This window comes from Sus scrofa, chromosome 7 (assembly GCF_054392235.1).
Source record: "Sus scrofa isolate SSC_HxYL_T2T_F1_AM1 chromosome 7, Sscrofa_HxYL_maternal_Yorkshire_Landrace_v2.0, whole genome shotgun sequence".
NCBI lineage: Eukaryota > Metazoa > Chordata > Mammalia > Artiodactyla > Suidae > Sus > Sus scrofa.
In genome coordinates this window covers 11,646,532-11,664,326 of record NC_139389.1, presented here as the reverse complement: position 1 = coordinate 11,664,326, position 17,795 = coordinate 11,646,532, and the positions used below count along the sequence as shown (strand labels likewise).

Genomic DNA, 17,795 nt, shown 5'->3' with positions numbered 1-17,795 from the left:
AAGTTCTGCGTGGTCAAGCTCCCCACGCGGGAGGTTATAACGCTTCCACCCTGTCCCTGGCGCACACCTATTTTTGTTCATTGGATCTTCTTTACCAGGAGGACATAGTACTAATTGCCTACACATTGCAGTTTAGTTTAAACTTCTCCACTGTTTTCCTCCTACTTTAGAAAAAAATTAAAATCAAGTTATTTATTCATTTTATCCATCTCATTTTTTTTTTTTTTTACAGTAAATTTCATGCTACACACAGAGACGGTCAAGTCCCTTTGTTATGGGAAGGAAAATCTTTAGGTAAAAGTGCATGTAATTGAGGGTCAAATAGTCTCAGATGGACCCCCTGTGCATTTACTTCAGGACGTTATCAGAGAAAACATAACTGAGTCTGATGAATATGAGAACCATGAGTTAGGATAACCCGCTAATTCAGCATAAGACATTTTCAAGGACTACAATATCAACTTTAACTCAGCTTTTATTTTAGTTCGAAATATGAAATGTAGAAGAATCTTTTCTCTGATTTTCCTGGAGTGTCCTTTAATTGACTCAGTGAATTAATAGAAGCAAATTACTATTTCTCAAAGGGATTACAAAAAATCTAATTCATTTTATCTTTCAAAATACAACAGAAAGCACTGGGATTTCTAGACTAATGGGAAGAAGTATCTTGCTCCGAAAACTAAAACATGTATTATTTTTACTAAGGTAGCTTTGCATTTTGTCTGTGGAATCGATAGCTAGCAACATATTTCCTCTCCTACAATTTTCTGAAATATACAGAATCGAAGGTTTCTCTTAAGTTGAAAAGAGGTGTCGTGAAATGCTGCTGTAAAGAAGGAAGAGCAACGCAATGTTGAAATCTCCTTGCAGGATCAGTTTAGCCTCTTAATGTCAGAAGTGGTAAATATAAGACCTTTTTGACTGTCAAAATGAAGAGATTCTAGTAATTTGGGAACTCTTTCATCTCTTGTGTGCATTCCCATGACTGTAAATGGAAGGGATTAGGTTTAGGAAAGGAAAGGGTAAAAGAAGAAAAAGACGTAAGGAATTAACTTGGAGATTCTGGGGCTTTTCCTAAGCGACTCACATAGATTTTAATAAGCAAATTTAGGAACTAGTAAAGCTGCATGAGCCAAAAAGGCAGCATTAGCTGCTGCTGCCCAAAGCATGGTCCTGAATGGCCGTGACCATGGAGAACGAGCAGGTGTCCTCCATGAAGGAGGAAGCTGGAGGACAGGGACAGGTCTGAAAGGGTTTGCGCCCTACTGCTCATCAGACCACTTCTCGCTTTCTCTGGTGTGGTTTTGTCTCACCTGAATTTAGAACAGAGTATGTTATCTCACGTGGTGCCACCTCACATATGGCACCTTACATAATGCAGCTTTGTGTTTCTAAGGATTTAAAAATCGTGTGTCTTTATCCAGGGCCTTAATTTACATGCTAACACATTCAAGGGCCTGGAAACCTAGGGCTGTTTTCCTTTTGTGTTACAAACCATCTCACAGAGCCAACTTGCTCTACTGTGTTTTTAGGTAGACTCTTTCACAAGATGGCATTTGGGGAGCTTTTTATTTGTTTTCTGTTTTTCTCTCCTGCTTATGATCTTATCTGAGAAAACAAAGTGGTAAAATGACAATAATTCTGTTTTGGCTTAAGCTAAACTTTGTCTTGAGTGAGTCATTCCCGAACGCTGTACCTTCTTAGCCCTGCCTTGTAATTAGTCATTCATTTGCTATTTTCACAGTCCTTCCTGAGCTCCTACTTTGTGCCTAGGACAGGGGAAGACCACGAAATTCCCCGAGAAGACCACTTCTTTCCGTGTATTGGACTGGTGGCTAAGCCTTTATTCTCAAGGATATTGACATGCCGTGGCAAGTTCATGGAAAGGGCGCAGTCACACCACATCTTGGTTTCAAAATGCTCTGGGTCTTTACAAGTGGGAGCTCAGCTTACATACTTTTCTTTCAGCAGAATAGGCTCCGTGTATATCTTGCTACCATTTTAAGTCCGTATTACTGAGCACATATAAGGGAGTTCCCGTCATCTCGTGCGGGTGTTGAACTTTTCATTTGAAGGATAAATGTCCTTCTAGGGCTTTTGCTTCTGCGTAAACTCAGTGCGCCCATTTTTCTGCCTACTTGTAGTTGTCAACACCAAGGAAAAGTTCACAGCATCATTTTGTAAATGTGAATTTGGGGATGATTCACAGGCTGTATTTTGTTGATCTTTGGGGGGTGACATCATTTTTGGAATGCCACTTGTAATACTTTACAGGTTTTCTTGGCCAAAGTTTCTGTAGTCTTTGGGTAATGACATTTTTGTGTTACAGGAAATCTTGTTAATAAGCTAGGTGCTTTTGAATAGGTACCACACTGATTTTATGGACCAGCCTGACGTTTTTGACCCCTGCCAGCCCCCCGAAGGCGGTTGTAGCCCCTTGAACTTGGTGCTCCCACCCGTAGCCTTGGTGATGGTACATGGTTGTTCTCAGCCTGTGTAATGGGATGCCAGTGTTTGCTGAGCTGCTGTGTCTGTCTGCTGTGTCGCTGCATCTTGAACACCTGGCCCGCTGTGACTGTACCTCTGCAGCCAAGCAGCCAGGGGAGGCCCGCTGCCATCCAGCTGGGCCTGGTGCCTCTGCTCCCGGACGTGCGGTGTGGCCGGTGAAAGGTGCAGGGAGGACAACTCCTTCCTCCGCCTCTCGGGTCTAGTGCCTCCCTCCTGAACATCAAACTGACAAAAGACCGTTTTTATTTGGTGGTAATATTTTCATTTTTATGTGCACCTGGAGGCCTTCGTAGAAAAGAAGCGAGGACCCAGCACAGCCGTCAGACCCGGGGTTTATGTACCACCTGGTATCACACGGGTGATACGTGACTAGCGGAGACGGCACTGGAAAGGAGGGTTGTAGGGGTGGCTGGGGGGGTGGAGGCTGGGCCTGTGGGGACCCAGTGGAAGCCGGGATCACCAAGTGAGGTTTGTTGTGCGGACTCAAGATGCTGCCTCCTCTGCTGATGAGTCTCCTCTCCTGGTGGGGGAGGAAGACACCGTCGCAAGCAGAGGTGGGTGCGTCCTTTACAGAGAGCTTTCAGGCGGGGGGTGGGCGGCGCGCCCGCTTCTGCTGTTTCTGGGTTGCCTTTAGCTCAGAATGATCCTCATGCCAAAGTGGCATATTTCGGGGTGGCCTATCCTGATCCCTTTTTATTTATTTAAATTTTTATGCTTTTTAGGGCCGCACCTGCCGCATATGGAGGTTCCCAAGCTAGAGGTCAAATCAGAGCCACAGCTGCCGGCCTACACCACAGCCACAGCAACGCCAGATCAGAGCCACGTCTATGACCTATACCACAGCTCACGGCAATGCTGGATCCTTAACCCACTGAGCAAGGTCAGGGATCGAACCCGCAACCTCATGGTTCCTAGTCGGATTCGTTAACCACTGCGCCACAACGAGAACTCCTGAACACCATTTTGAATCAGGAATAGTGTGTCTTTGACATTTCATGCTTTTTCACTTTCTGGTCCCTCTTCCTGCTGGGCATTAATTACCTTCATGGCCCAGAGGCCCTACTGAGGTCCCCACCGTGGCTGCTGCTTTCTCCCACTCTCACTGCTCCTTTCTTCAAAAATCTTTCCACACACTTCCCCCTGTATCCATACAGCAGTTAATCTGAGAGAAGCATTAGGAAGAAAGCAGAATAAACCAGTTCACATTAAATTTTGAATATTGAACTTTACTCAGAGCTCCCAGATACAGTATTCTCAACTTGCTCAAAAGGAAAATGTTAAACATGTAAATCTCTAATGGTGAAATTTCAGGCAGTAGTTCAAAGGGAAGTCAGGAATTCAGTTTATTCAGCAGGCTGCCCCGTGTGTTGATAGCTCTCCCGCTTCTTCATGCAACTTCTTCCTCTGCTTCTGGACTTGGGGATCTACTCAGGAACCCATCTCCCGCCATCGCTGCTGACTATACCACCAGCCTGTCTTGAAGCATAGAATCCATGTTTCATATCCATCCTTTTAGCTGGCAGTGAGGGCCTTACGGTGGAAGGAAGGAGAGAGGGGACCAGAGCATCCATTCATAATACTAATTTACTCCTAAGTCACTCATTCAAGAGCCTCCTAGAGCTTGTAAATGAAAGTGGTAAGTCCCCAGTTCTAAACTGTTTCCTAGAAATAGTGAGGTCTGAGCAGCTTTAAAGCATGCTGAGATCGGACTGTCACTGGACCTTTTAGAGGCAGGATGTTTCCAGCTTGCGGCACAAGGACATTTAGGATGAGAGGCCCTTGCATCCAAAAGCTTGTTGAGCTTTGGGTGCTGTGTGATAAATACTTATAGTTCAAGTATATGCAGGATTCTGTTACAAATGTGTGGAAATGTTGTGGGAAATAAAATTCAGAGCCATTTTAAAAGTGCAACTGAATTCATAATAGATTGTTGTGTTGTCATGTATTTTCTCAGTAAATTGTCCATGAAAGTGCACCCGCTCTTAAACTTGAAAAGGTTTGAAACTGTTGTTCTGGAGTGCGGTTTTTAGACTGCTTAATTTGAAGTCAAGGCAGCATAAGTAAAAACATCTCTAAAGGTGATTGTTTTGAATATTGTCATGTGTTCTTCAATGATATTTGAAGTCAGAAGAAATCTAACATCTGAATTAATCTCTCCATATTGAGAATCATTATGCTACTCATTATGTAATTTTAAACTAAAATTAATTTTGACCTCGCAGCATATGCCGGTGGCAGAGAGTCGGATGCTGCCTGTCTAAGTGGGAGTCCTGTCCCCGGTGGACAGGGCTGGTCCAGAGGGAGGGGTGAGGCCGGCCACGCCAGGAGTGGACCCCGGGGGCTGTGATGTGGGCCGTCGAGGGTCAGGAGCCCCGGCCCAGAAAGCTGAAGAGCAGTTACTCAGCTCTGTCCCTTGAGCTTTGAAAGCCTTCGGGTTCTACTGTGCCCTCTTAAAGTGCAGATGTCCTTTTTGGGCGATCCTAAACCTACAAACACAGCCTTTGGGCTCGGAAGAGCTGAAAGGGTCTCGTCCGGTAAAGACTGCTCACAGAGCTTCCCGGACAGCTGAGTGCGAGGAGCCGCCAGGTAGCCGCAGCGGCGGTGCCCTCACATGGTGCCCACACCAGCCTGCTGCCTGCGGATCCAGAGGCAGGTCCCCCTTAAAAAGAAGAGAATCGTTCTTGTTCAGAGAGAGCCGATCGAGGTGTAGACCTGCAGATGGCTTTCCGCTGGCTCCTTTGGAGTCAAGCATACATAGTAAGTGGTGGTATTTCGGACTGCATTTTATTTTTGCTCTGACTCCCGAGACGGCAGCCAGAGCCTAGGTTTAGTTCCCCACGCTGACAGATCGAGCACAGAGGGCGTCTGTCAGATTTAGGTCACATTTGTCAAGTGGTGGCTTGTTCCTGGATGAATAAGATACAGAAATACCAATTTTAAATAATTACTGAAGATGGAAACTTAGAATCTATATCTCGAATATTTTACTCAAGATTAAAAAAAAAAAGTAGGGAGTTCTGGTCGTGGTGCAGTGGTTAATGAATCTAAGAACCATGAGGTTGCGGGTTTGATCCCTGGCCTTGCTCAGTGGGTTAAGGATCCGGCGTTGCCGTGAGCTGTGGTGTAGGTTGCAGACGCAGCTCGATCCCGCGTTGCTGTGGCTGTGGTGTAGGCTGGCGGCTACAGCTATGATTCGACCCTTAGCCTGGGAACCTCAAAGGAGCGGCCCAAGAAATAGCAAAGAGACAAAAAAAAAAAAAAAAAAAAATAGACTTCAACCCTAGGCTCAATCAGGACCACCAACAGGTTTTTTTGTTTTTATTTTAATTAAAATGTCTCATTTTTAGATGTACTGAGATCTTATTGCCTTTTCTTTTTTCTCCTTCCTTCAAATCTCCTTAGACAGACGTATGAATTTAGTTTTTGGAGATTTCTCAGTTTTTTATAAAATAACAGTCAGTCTCTATCATTGTTACCGTATCACTGTTGCTGAGAAAATTCCAGCGGCACCACTATTGTACTGAAATTCAAATGTTAGCTGCAAGGAAGTGCTTTTGTTTTTTGTGTCCTTGAGTTTGCGGTTTACAAAAAAAGTCATTCCTTCCTTACAAATGTTACAAATGGGAAGAACTTATTTTTAAGTTTATTTTTTGGCCATGCCCAAAGCATGTGTAAGTTCCCAGGCCAGGGATCGAACCTGCACCACAGCAATGACAGTGCTGGATCCTTATCCCATTGAGCCACTAGGGAACTCCTCTTTATTTTTGTTTTTGCTTTTTAGGGCCACACCTGTGGCATTTGGAGGTTCCCAGGCTAGGGGTCCAGTCAGAGCTGTAGCCACCAGAGTACATACACCACAGCCACAGACAATCCGAGCATTGTCTGCCACCCACACCAGAGCCCACAGCAACACCAGATCCCAACCCATTGAGTGAGGCCAGGGATCAAACCTCATCCTCGTGGGTACTAGTCAGATTTGTTTCCCCTGCGCCACAATGGGAACTCCCCATTGAATATTTTAAAAGAAGGAATTATTTAATTTTATAACCACCAAAAACAGTAAAGTCTTAGTCGATTGGTTAAGTCTAAATACATTGTTGGTTAGGGCTGACCTGTGGGCATATGGAAGTTCCCAGGCGAAGGATGGAATAGGAACTGCAGCTGCTGACCTACACCACAGCCCCAGCAGTGCAGGATCCGAGCTACATCTGTGACCTACACCACAGTTCATGGCAATGCCAGATCCTTAACCTCTGAGCAAGGCCAGGGATCAAACCCGTGTCCTCATGGATACTAGTTGGGTTTGTTACCACTGAGCCACAACAAGAACTCCCAAATAAATATTTATTATGATTATTGTGGAAAGAAACTATATTTTGTGTATATATAGGATCTTATGCTTACTTGAATTGTTATTTCTAAAATGATGTAACATTACAAAAAGTTTATACCATTGATGGCAAACAACCATCCACAGTCTGACTGTATCAATAATATTTTTCAGGAGCGCTTGCCAGCCCTTTCTCGTATGACGAGTTACACATATTTGTCATTTCATTCTTCGTTTACTTAGCACTTCATGTCTTCACCATGTTTCTCGGTGGCTGCATTGGCGGCTCCTCAGGTGACTGCACCATTTGATACAGAAATGAGCTTTTTAATGTAGGTAGCTCTTTTCTTCTTTTTGGGTTATGTCCTTAGCGTCTGTCTTCAGAGTGGTGTCGTTAGGTGAACTGTATTGTAGATTTTTAAAATTAGATTGCTCTCTAAGCATCTTTTTGGCAGTTTATGTAAACACTAATGATGAGAGTGTCTCACTCTTGTTAGCGTTGCTTTTATATTGGCCAATATGTAATTGGACCTTAGCCTCTATCTTCAGAGTGGTATCATTCGGTGAACGTATGGTGCTTCGTTTTAGATAACATACAAGGCTGCACATTTTTGTTTGTTTTCTGTGAATTGTCTGGTTTTTTTCTATTGAAAAGATTTTATTGGGGTCTGAATTTTTTTCTAATCTTTTTTTTAAAAACTATGGCAAAAATAATGGGTGTTCCCGTTGTGGCTCAGTGGTAATGAATCTGACTGGTATCCATGACGATGCAGGTTTGATCCCTGGCCTGACACAGTGGGTTAAGGATTGGCGCTGCGGTGAGCTGTGGTGTAGGTTGCTGACATGGCTTGGGATCTGGCATTGCTGTGGCTGTGGTGTAGGCCACCAGCTGTAGCTCTGATTTGACCCCTAGTCTGGGAGCTTCCATGTGCTGTGGGTGCAGCCCTAAAAAGAGAAAAAAAATATCTTTTGTCACTTGGCCACTGTGTTTCTCTTTTTGTTGTGTGTGTATATTTCCCACACCTACAGCATATGGAAATTCCTGGGCCAGGGATTGAATTTGAGCCACAGCTGTGACCTGTGCCACATCTGTGGCAACACCAGAACCTTAATCCACTGTGCCAGGCTGGGAGTTGAACCCAGTGAACTGAGCCGCTGCAGAGACAATGCCAGACTCTTTACCCATTGTGCCACAGTGGGAACTCCTTTTTTATTGTATTTGAAAAAAAAATCCAAAGTATTTACTGTTCATGGTACACAGGATCGGTTGATCTTTGATAATTTATTCAATAGTATGTAAGCCCCCTTATTGGTAACCTTAAGGGTTTAATTTGGTTTTTCTTTTTCCACATGTCATTTTTGGTATTCCGTTATTTAATTCATCCTCTATGCCTCCAAACTGATTTTGTAAATGGCCAGCCAGTCCTCACAATACCGTTTATTAAAATTTCTTTACCTCCTCACTTGTTTCTAACATATCCTTTATTATATTTGCTTAGCATATGAGCAGTCTCTTTGAGAAATTCCCAATTCATTTAGTGATCTGCCCATTCCTTTTCGTTTGCCATAATGTTTATGTTGTGAGCCACACGGGAAGTCCATCCCATAATGTTTAAATTGTTGCTTTATGAAGTGTTTTAATATCTGGTAGGGGCTAGGCTTCCCCTCACCCCCATCTTTTAAAAAATACATCATCAAATTTTGGTTTCAGAATGACTACCAGAAAAATCCATTAGATAGCTTTTGATCCTTTTCCCTACCGATGACTTTTGAAAACTTGAAATAATTTCAATTTCTCCATTAGATTTTGATATTTAACAGTTTCACTTCTGTGTTAATTTCTCTAATATGTATAATTGTAAAATTAGCTTCCTCATTCTCACTGGTGCTTTAAAATGCATTTGCATGTGCTGGGCATGGTAGTACAGGGGAGGAAAAAAGGTTTCCTCGATCCTCTTAGGGTTTAGCTGGGTCTGAATATCACAGTGACAGCGAGCTAACAGGAGAAAAGTATACAGATTTCTTTAACGTTAAGTTTTACATGACATGTCCTCTCGTCATTTCTCACCCTGGGTAGGTGTGCTTTGGCTTTTCTTTCCTTCTTCCTCCCTCCCTCCCTCTCTCTCTCTTTCTTTCGTTCTTTTTCTTTCTCTTTTTTTCTTTCTTTCTTTCCTTTTTTCTTTGTTTCTTTCTTTTTTCTTTTTGGCCATACCTGCAGCATGCAGAAGTTCTTGGGCCCAGAATGGACCCTGAGCCACAGCAGTGACAACACCAGATCCTTAACCACTAGGCCACCAGGGAGCTCTGTTTTTTCTCTTAATTTTTATTTGGCAGAGTTTCGTCTATTGGTTTTAAGTACAAATGTAATTTTATATTGTTGACATGAATGTCTCATGGAGGTGACTCCTGTTTCTGCCAAGGGAGAGAGGATGAGCACCCACCCCTTGGTTGGATCTGGGTTCAGGACAAAGAACAGATGGTCACAACATTTGTGTCTCCTGCTGTATGAAGCCCCCCCCGCCGTGAGCCAGGGACTAGTAAGGGATTTTACAGAATGGATCATGAAGGCACGAGCCTCTCATCAGTAAAGATGATGATAGGTCACGCTTGTTTAAAATTTTACATTTTGGTTGCTGCTGGAGATTTTCCTTTCTAGATGATTTTGTAAATATTTTAAAGAGAGTTTAGGAGGGGATGTTTTTGTCATTTCCATGAATTGTGCCAACTTCCCCATCTTATATTTGTTTTTTTTTTTTTTCGTACGTAAATATTTGTACAAAGTAAAAATTTGAATGAAGCGAATGTGCAGATAGAGTTTATCTAGAGCTGTGGTTCTCAGAGTCTGGCCCTTGGAACAGCAGCATTAGCATCACCTTGGATTAGTATAAAATGCAGATTCTCTGTTCTTACCACTTACTGAATCAGAAACTCTGGGCCTGGGACCCAGTGGTCCAGAAACTTCTGTGTGACCAGCCCTAAAGGCCTGTCTTCATAACCCCTTTGAATGAACTCTGTAATGGTTGATTTTCACAGTTAGACACAAGCGGTCAGTTAGTATTTTTTCTGGAGTCTTTAATGTAGTAACAACAGCAAACAACTTCAGAGGTGGAGAGAATTACTGAAGCAATGTAAACCTTGCCCATTTTCCCCCTGGAAATAATTGTTAGGTAGGTCAGTACTATAAGTAAAATTAAGGCAAGTGTCCGGTAAGACTTTAAACTTCTAAGAAATTGGGCTACATGTTCATAACACAGAGCTGCTAGCCTGGAGTTTTTTCAGTCTTACAAGAAAAAAATTGGAACCTATCCAAAGACTGGGAAAACATGACATATGCTTGAATATCTTAAGAGCATTTTTATAAGAAGTATCTTTTGTCATCAAAGTACAGAATAGCACTTCCAAATGGAGTTGCATCACTCCTTTAAACTGACTCATCTTACCTGTTCAGTTATTTGTTGATCCCCTGCAGGAAGCACAGCCAGCTTGGTGCTACCTAGACTCTTCAGGTCACAACCTCCCACCTTGAGGCTGTGAAGTTTGACCAGGTTAATAACTCATGAAGCCAGAGGTTGAGGGCACTTGTCACTTATCCGTTCATCTTAAGCTTTCTGGTTCTAATCATTCGTTAAGCAATAAAATGACCAGGAAAATAAATGCAAGCATACTTTCAGGTTTTTGTTAACAGTTGAATCTGATTTCCTTTGAATATGTCTTAAATCAAAAGGTCTTAAAAAATAAATTAATTAATTTAAAAAAAAAAAGGTCTTAAATTTCTTACTGCTAATCTGATTTTCATGTCATTTTACCCCCCAAAAAGAAAAAGACAGGATTTGGGGATACCTCTTCCTGCCTCAATCAAAAGTAAGTAAAAGTAGGAGTTCCCGTCGTGGCGCAGTGGTTAACGAATCCGACTAGGAACCATGAGGTTGCGGGTTCGGTCCCTGCCCTTGCTCAGTGGGTTAACAATCCGGCGTTGCCGTGAGCTGTGGTGTAGGTTGCAGACACGGCTCGGATCCTGCGTTGCTGTGGTTCTGGCGTAGGCTGGTGGCTACAGCTCCGATGCAACCCCTAGCCTGGGAACCTCCATATGCCGCAGGAGCGGCCCAAAGAAATAGCAAAAAGACAAAAAAAAAAAAAAAAAGTAAAAGTAGAATTACGGTGTTTAAGAGCTGGAAGTGAGTTTCTCAGGGAGAGCATCTGGAAGCCGCCCCCCACCTTCTTCTCCCCCCCCCCTCCCGCCCCCGCTTCCAATGGGGAAGGTAGAGGCCGGAGCCCGTGAAGGGTGTGGCTCTGAGCTGCCTTGCTCCTCCCGTAAAAGAGAAGGTGCAGTTAGTTGAGCCTTTCTTCCTGTTTGGGGCAAACCTTGTACACGGTCTGTTTCTGCCGTTTCGCTCGTTAACACTCGGGATGGTGGTCATTTCCTTCTTGGTAACTGATAGAAATTGTAAAAGTGTTCCAGAAGTTTAGATACTAGAATAGAGTTTGTTTCCTGTGACACGGGTTTAGGAAGCAGCTGTTCCAGGAGCTGCTCTAAAGGACTGAACTTTGTGAGGTCCCTGCAGGAGTTGCCACGAGTCGATGTCTAAGTTATTTATTCTCTCAGCAAAAACCTGCCATTATTCTAAACGACTACATTTAGGTAAGACACGTCCTTTATTAGTTGCATGTAAAAGAAGTAAGTAGCATTTGGTTCTTGATGTGTGTGTGTGTGTGTGTGTGTGTGTGTGTGTGTGTGTATGTACACACCTGTGGTGGGGCAGGATGGGGGGAAATGGTTCTGTAAAGTAATTTAACTTTCTGTTTAAAAATGTGTTGACTTTAGCATGCACAGCATGTTTTTTCTCAAAGGCCAATTCTGAGGAACAAGGAAAGGGCTCCAGAATACTCTCGAATACTCAGAAATAATGTATGGCATAAAATAATTGTAAGTCCATCTCAGAAACTAGTAGTTGATGAAGGCGTGCTAGACAAAAAACTTTTAAACACTGCAAAAACATAGGGCACAGAAGTTGGTATTTTTAAAATGGATGTTTAAAACCTGCAAATCCTAGGACAATATTAATTAAAGATCTCTTTAAAAAAAAAAAAACCAGTTGAGAATGCCTTATTTTGAAAGCTAATTTGAGACAGAAAAAAATAGTAAAATTACAGAGTAGATGGGTTTTAAAATTGGTAGGAAATCTTGTGTATTTTGTCTTTGTCTAACAAGTTCTCAATTCTTGTGAAGAATTTTTCTAAAATTAAATATAATTTGCTCTTTAATAGCAATTATTGAAAATATGTAAAAGGAAGTTGAAACTTGTTTTTGACAGACACATACTCTGGGGAAGGGAGGAGGAGAGGAAACAGAATCCATGTGTCACCAAATGCTGGTGAGGAGGCGGCGGAATGAGGTCAGCATCCAGTGGGCAAGGGGCCACTCTGGAAAAGAACTTGACACTTCCTTTCAAAACCAAAAAATGCATGTACCTTGTGACCCTGCAGTTACATTCTTGGGCCTTTATCTCAAAGAAGTGATGATTTATTTTCATCCTCGAGCTGGTACACACATGTTCATAGCAGCCTTATTTGTTTGTTTGTCTTTTTGCCTTTTCTAGGGCCGCACCAGCGGCATATGGAGGTTCCCAGGCTAGGGGTCGAATCGGAGCTGTAAATGCCAGCCTATACCACAGCCACAGCCACGCAGGATCCGAGCCACGTCTGCAACCTACACCACAGCTCACGGCAACGCCGGATCCTTAACCCACTGAGCAAGGCCAGGGATCGAACCCACAACCTCATCGTTCCTAGTCGGACTTGTTAACCACTGTGTCACGACAGGAACTCCCGCCTTATTTGTAATAATGAAAAAAAAGAAGCAAGTGCCTAGTGAAGAAAGTCCGTCTCAAAAGGCTGTATACCCCAAGATTTCATTTATGGGACATTTGTGGAGAATAGATGAGCGACTGGGGAGGGTGCGAGAGGGCAGCAGGAGGAGCCTGGGCATTGAACAGCCTGATGGTGGTTATTACATAAAACTTGAATGAAAAATGTTCTTGGAGTTCCCATCCTGGCACAGCAGAAACGAATCCGACCAGGAACCATGAGGTTGCGGGTTCCATCCCCAGCCTCGCTCAGTGGGTGAAGGATCCAGCATTGCCGTGAGCTGTGGTGTAGGTCGCAGATGTGGCTGTGGTCCAGGCCGGCAGCTGTAGCTCTGATTCAACCCCTAGCCTGGGACCCTCCATGTGCGCCAAGTGCAGCCGTAAAAAAAGTAAAAAAAAAAAAGGAAAGGAAAAGGTTCTCAATCTTTAATATTAGTAGAGGTTACCAGAGTTTTTCCTAACCTATATTTAGTTAATTTTATTGTTTCTCTCTCAACGTTTTCGGACAGAGGGCTTCTCCTTCACCCTCTTCTGCTGAGGAGGCTTATCCTGGTTTTCCGCACACCTGCCAGTTCCTTCTCCTCAGCGGCTCTGGGCTTTTTCGGTCATTAATGCCTTGCTCTCTTTTTTTTCCACTTATCAGCCCTGTTAAAAGGCTTAGTTGTGGAATGGGGTGAAATTGTTCCTGAAATAGGTCTGATGGATTTTTAAAAATTATTTCATATATCTTGTGCTACCCTATGCCCCATTAAAAACCATCTTACCTAGTAATGGAATTTTTTTGTTGTTTTGAGAAATGACTCGTTTGAAATTGATGGTGGAGGCTCGTGGAAGTTGCAGTCAGATAAACTTGACCAATGACCTGGGGTTGAGATAAAAGGAGGCACAGACCAGATTGATAATAGAATTAAATGATTACTCTTGACTGCTGGTAGAAACACTATGGTGTCTTTTTTTTTTTTTTTTTTTTTTTCCTGTCTCTTTCTTGCTTTTAATCTTAAGGTTATTTGTTGAAGTTCTTTAAATCTTTGTGTTTGTCTGACTTTCCCCAGTATAATAAATGACACCTTGGATGTGAATGAGGGGTCATTTTTCCTTGTAGAAAAGTGTGCTATAATTCATATTTCTCCATTGTCATCCTCCCAGTCCAGATGCTATTAAACCCCTGGACTTGAAATATTTCCCGAGTGTCCTTCTGTCATTTCTCCACTCCCAAATGTAGTTGTTTTTTTGACCACAGCTGGACCAGTGATCCAGAACAAACAGCACAGCCAGCACATCCTTACTCAGGCACGTAGCCGAGGGGGACTCGAGCTGCTCAGCAGGCTTCCCTGCACTTCTGTCATCATTGTCCTGAGTGCAGAGCTGGTACAGAGTAACCCTGCTTAGTTCTCAGCAATTCTAGCTTAGAGCTCAGCCCTGAGCTGTAGGAGGGGCACTGAAATAAAGTGGAAACTGATGAAGGGCAGTTGGAAATATTAAAAACAAACAAACAAACCCAGTGTATATAACATGGCTTAAAACTTAAAATAGGGAGTTCCCTTCGTGGCTTGGCAGTTAATGAATCCAACTAGGATCTATGAGGGTGCGGTCTCTGGCCTCGCTCAGTGGGTTAAGGCTTTGGTGTTGTTGTGAGCTGTGGTGTAGGTCACAGACGCGGCTTGGATGCTGCATTGCCGTGGCTGCAGACAGCTGCAGCTCTGATCTGACCCCTAGCCCGGGAACTTCCATATGCTGCAGGTGCAGCCCTAAAAAGCAAAAAACAAACAAACAAAACCCACTCAAAACAGTGACTGTTTCCTTTAAATCATTTTAAGCTTCCTAAGCTTCACCTCTTGTGAGGCTGATACATGATTAGATTTCATTCCAACATAGAAAACCTAAGATAAAAACCATAGGACTTCAAATACAAAAACCATGAGACAATTGAACTTTTGAAGCAGAATTCTTGAGAATGAACGTTGTCAAGTTGCATAACTGTATCTTTGTATCTGCAGAATGTCTTAGTTCAGTTAAAACAAGATCTTCTTTAGTGAAAACCCCTTTGATGATTTCTGCGTTGATCTTTGTTTTTGAGCTGCCTATTTTGAAATTACTTTTTTAAAAGATTAATTGAACTTCGTTTGAAGTGTTTGAAGCGTACTTAATCTATTTTAGGGTTGACTTATTCTGATGCACTTGGCAGTCAAGAAGCATTTGAGCAGATAGGGTGACTGAAGTGAAAAAATGCAAAGACATCCTCTTAAGTTCTCTTTCTTCTTCTCTTACAAGTACGCTCGCAATTCCTTGCAGATTTATGAAGGGCACTGAAAAGCGACCCATTCGTAAGTGTCGAGTGGGGCTGAGAGAGTGGGGGTGATTCTCAGTGTCATGCTCATCCTGGTTCCTGGCAATATTTCGTATCCTTCCCTTTTCCTAATAATAGTGCGGGTATCAAATAAGCTGTCAGCCGTTGGTCAGTGCCATGTGCCTGGTGATTCATATGTTACCTCTTTTAATCCTGCCACCACCCTTAGGAAATAAGGGTACCGCTCTTGTATAGAGAAGGAGGTTAGGACCCAGAGGGGTTAGGTTAGTTGTAGCTAGTAATAGATATCCTAGCTCAGGTTTCCTGGAAGCAGAGCCTGAGACGAGGCTTTGGCTGCAGATGGTTTGTTTGGGAGGTGATTCCAGGAAGCAAGGGTGAGAGAGCAAGGGGGAAGCATTGATAAAGGGGTGCATTATTGAAGCTGCTGCTGCCGCCAAGAGGCTGCAGTCGCCCCAGCCCCTCTGAGAGTGTTCAGAATGCCTCCTAGAATCGTCCGTCCAAGGGATGGGAGACTTGGGCATTGACACACTAACTTCTGTCACCCACTGGTTGAGAGCTGCCTCAATTCCCAGAACTTCTGGGCTAAGCTGGCTCGTGGTTCCCCAGGATTCAGAGAGCACTCTGACCAGAATACATGAGAGACGCATCTGGAGGGGGAACCACATGCACATGCAGCTGGGCTCACAAAGAGCTGCCTTCCAGAGGGGCAGCTGAAGTCGGAGGCAAGCTAGAGCGATGAGGTGTGACTGCCAGGAGCATCTGCTAAAAGGAGAGGACCCAGGCCCAGAAAGATTCCAAACAAAACATGCGCTCTTTCCAAACCATCTCCCTGTTGTTTTTTGTTGTTGTTATTGTTTGTTTTTTTAGGGCCGCACCTGCGGCATATGGAGATTCCCAGGCTAGGGGTCTAGTCGGAGCTACAGCCGCCTGCCTACGCCACAGCCCCAGCAGTGTGGGATCTGAGCTGCGTCTGTGATCTCCACCACAGCTCACGGCGACACTGGATCCTTAACCCACTGGGCAAGGCCAGGGATTGAACCTTCAACTTCGTGGGTCGTAGTCAGATTCATTTCTGCTGCGCCACGATGTGAACTCCCCAAACCATCTCCCTGTAAAAAGAGATAAGAGACAAGGAGTGCGAGCCAGGGTGGCGTGGCAACAGAGGATGCATGTCGTGGTTATCATCGTGACATGCGTTATCGTCACGTGTCCGCGTCAGATGTGATCACAGGGAGTGGAGAAGATTGACTGCCCTGTGTGGCTTTGGTTAACATGAGTCAGCGTGCCTTGCGTGTGTGTAGAATGGGGTTCAAGTAGGGTATCCGGAGTGTTCCAGACATGGCAGACCATAAAACGTGGGATTAGAGACACACTCCGTGACCCAGTGTTTAAGATCTGGGCGTCCAGGATTAGGTTGCACTTAGGGCTGTGAAAGGGGGTGGCGACTGTGGAAGGAGTGACTCAGGCCGGTCACGGGGGGCCTTGAAGACCATTGTTCATGGTAAATTCTGGCGGGGGTTGTTGAAAAGGACTTGATAACACCCCGACGGGTTTTTTTATTTCAACTTTTTATTTCCTTTTTTATAATTGACAGATAACATGGTGTAAGCTTAGTATGTATGCTGTGTTGGTTCGATGCATTTATGAGCTGCAGTGTGGTTACCACGGTGGATGTGCTGCACCGCCACCGTGTCACATCATTGCCGTGTCACATCATTTCTCGTTCCTTGTGGATGCAGGTCGGGTTCGTTTCCTCTGCGCCAACAGGAAGGAACTCTTCTCACGTCTCTTTGATGATGGCCGTTGTAACCTGTGACCGGGTTCTCTGCTCAGGGCCTCGCAGGCTGGCGTTAGGGGTCGGCCAGGCTGCCATCCTTCTGGGAGGTTCAGGAGGTGCCCGTTTCCAAGCTGGTTCAGGGTGTTGGCAGAGTGCCAGCCCCGAGCTGTCGCCTCATGCTGGCTCTTGGCCTGGGGCGGCTCTGGGCTCCTGTACGCCACCTGCAGTCCTTGTGAACGGCCCCTCCATCCTTGCAGCCAGCGGAGGGCTTGGCCCTCAAGTCACATCCCTCTCGCACTCCCATATTTTCTCCTTTCAGAGCCTGGTTAGGTCAGGCTCAGCCAGAGGACCCGTGTTTTGTACAGGTGGCTGTGCACGGGTGTCCCGGGGGTCCTGCGGGGCGTGAGCACCCGGGGCAGGGTTCCCGGGGGACCGTCCACAATCCTGCCCACTGCACCCTGTGCAGAACAAAGGACTCGAATGTTGGAAGCAAATTCAGAACCACCCCTCGGCCCCTGTAGAAGGTGGAGAGTGACCGAATCGCCCGTGTTCTCCAGGCAGCCTTGGGAAGGTTGAGATGCTGCGGGGGTGGTGAATTCGCACTTGCCCGGCGGCAGGGCAAGGCTGGTGGTGTTAGCGTTCTTCCTGGTGTTAAATGACGCAGCCCTCGCTTAATGAGAATGTTCCTAAGTTCCCCATCGCGACTGGGTTAAGGTTTATCCCGCGTTTTCACGTGAGTAGCGTGAGGCTCCGTCAGATCAGCCGACGCAGCCGGGTGGCTGGTTCCCGGGCAGCAGAGCCAAGGGCCGGCGCTTTGCTCCGCGACCTCGCCGGCCGCGCCCTTGGTCTTTCACAGACGCTCCCGAGGTGCCTGCCGCGTGCCCAGCCCCGAGCTGGAGGACGCAGAGATGAGAAACGCGTGGCCGCCGTCCTCAGGGGACCCTGGTCTCTCCCTGCGGTGCCGTGAGGGACAGTCAGCACCGATGCTTGAGCTCCGTGCCGCCGTGG

General features: G+C 44.9%; 1 protein-coding gene across 3 annotated transcripts in view; it reads left to right on the top strand.

Moving 5' to 3' along the window:
• Nucleotides 1-17,795, top strand: part of DTNBP1 (dystrobrevin binding protein 1) — a 118,091-nt gene that overhangs the window by 88,820 nt on the left and 11,476 nt on the right.